The 2,398-nt window shown below is 40.6% G+C and overlaps 1 pseudogene; it reads left to right on the top strand.

Annotated features, from left to right (window-relative positions):
• Nucleotides 1–495: 495 nt before the first annotated feature.
• LOC113918537 lies at nucleotides 496–1,632 on the top strand (annotated as a pseudogene).
• The last annotated feature ends 766 nt before the right edge of the window (nucleotides 1,633–2,398 follow it).

The raw sequence follows: 2,398 nt of genomic DNA, 5'->3' as shown, positions 1-2,398 counted from the left end.
AAAAAAATATTTAATGAAAACTATAAAACACTGATGAAAGAAACTGAAGACAACACAAAGAAATGGAAAGACATTCTGCTCATGGATTGGAAGAAAAAATATTGTTAAAATGTCTATACTACTCAAAGCAATCTACAGATTTAATGCAATCTCTATCAAAATACAACAGCATTTTTCATAGAACTAGAAGAAACAATCCTAAAATTTGTATGGAATCACAAAAGACACTAAACAGCCAAAGCAATCTTGAAAAAGAAAAGCAAAACTGGAGGCATCACAATCCAGACTTCAAATTATATTACAAAGCTGTAGTATTCAAAACAACATGATACTGGCACAAAAATAGACATATAGATCAATGGAAAATAAAAGAATAAAGAAATAAACCCACAATTGCCCCTTCTACACGATCATGCTGAGCTAGTACACGGACCTGGAATTGGGCTGCAACCTCAGCCGCGCCTGCCGCCTGCCGCCTGCCACCGCCTCTGGACCATGGACCCCTGCAAAGTGAGCGAGCTTCGGGCCTTCGTGAAAATGTGTAAGCAGGATCCAAGCGTTCTGCACACCGAGGAAATGAGCTTCCTGCGGGAGTGGGTGGAGAGCATGGGGGGTAAAATACCACCTGCCACTCATAAAACTAAATCAGAAGACAACATCAAGGAAGAAAAAACAGATAGTAAGAAGGCGGAGGAAAACATAAAGACAGACGAATCATCAAGTGAGGAAAGTGATCTAGAAATTGACAATGAAGGTGTGATTGAACCAGATACTGATGCCCCTCAAGAAATGGGAGATGAAAATGTAGAGATAACCGAGGAAATGATGGATCAGGCAAATGATAAAAAAGTGGCTGCCATTGATGCCCTAAATGATGGCAAACTACAGAAAGCCATTGACTTGTTCACAGATGCCATCAACCTGAATCCTCGTTTGGCCATTCTCTATGCCAAGAAAGCCAGTGTCTTCATCAAATTACAGAAGCCAAATGCTGCCATTCAAGACTGTGACAGAGCTATTGAAATAAATCCTGATTCAGCTCAGCCTTGTAAGTGGGGAGGGAAAGCACACAGACTTCTGGGCCATTGGGAATAAGCAGCACATGATCTTGCCCTTGCTTGTAAACTGGATTACGATGAAGATGCTAGTGCAATGCTGAAAGAAGTTCAACCGAGGGCCCAGAAAACTGCTGAACATCGGAGAAAGTATGAGCGAAAACGTGAAGAGCGAGAGATCAAAGAAAGAATAGAAAGGGTTAAGAAGACTCGGGAAGAACATGAGAGAGCCCAGAGGGAGGAAGAAGCCAAACGACAATCAGTAGCTCAGTATGGCTCTTTCCCATGTGGCTTTCCTGGGGGAATGTCTGGTAATTTTCCTGGAGGAATGCCTGGAATGGCAGGGGGGATGCCTGGAATGGCAGGAATGCCTGGGCTCAATGAAATTCTTAGTGATCCAGAGGTTCTCGCAGCCATGCAGGATCCAGAAGTTATGGTGGCCTTCCAGGATGTGGCCCAGAACCCAGCGAATATGTCAAAATATCAGAGCAATCCAAAGGTTATGAATCTCATCAGTAAATTGTCAGCCAAATTTGGAGGTCAAGCATAATGCCCTTCTGACAAATAAAGCCCTTGCTGAAGGAAGAGCAACTATCACCTAATGGATGTCGCAATAATACAAACCAGTGTACCTCTGACCTTCTCATGAAGAAAGCTGGGGTGCTGTGAAGAGAATCCCTACCCCTCTGCCCCAGATGCAACTGAAACATTCTATAGTGGTTTGCCATTAGGGTATTCATTCAGATAATGTTTTCCTACTAGGAATTACAAACTTTAACACTTTTTAAACCTTAAAAATATTTAAAAACATATTAAAAGGGTGTGTTAGTCCCTACATTTTTCTTTACTAATCATTTCAGTTTTTTTTCCTTTGGATTAATTGGGCAAGGAAGACACTTCAGTGTGGAAGATTTATTGCTCAGTTTGAGTGAAAGGTTTATTAGTGGGAGGTAGATACAACATTTAAATAGATGAAGTTTGAGTTGGAGATATGGTTTCTGAGGCATTTTGACTTGTCTTTAAAAGCTTTATTTTTTAAACACAATTTATTTGGATAAAACCATTGGGCCACCAGTATTGCAGTATGACCTGGGTAGGGACCAGAAGTGCTTGGCAGGGCAGCAGCAACCTTACTCCTTTTATATAGTGTGCACCCTTGTGCAGATGCATTTAAATCTTACACTGTGGTGAAGGGATAATTTTTATAATGCTGCAGTAGAATTGGATTACTTAGCTGTGTTCTTGTCTGATATAGAAAATAAATGTTTGCATTATTTCCACATAAAAAAAAGAAATAAACCCACAATTATATGGTCAATTAATCTTCGATAATGGAGGCAAGC

Source organism: Zalophus californianus, chromosome 1 (genome assembly GCF_009762305.2).
Source record: "Zalophus californianus isolate mZalCal1 chromosome 1, mZalCal1.pri.v2, whole genome shotgun sequence".
Classification (NCBI taxonomy): Eukaryota; Metazoa; Chordata; class Mammalia; order Carnivora; family Otariidae; genus Zalophus; species Zalophus californianus.
This window is presented reverse-complemented; position numbering and strand designations above follow the sequence as displayed.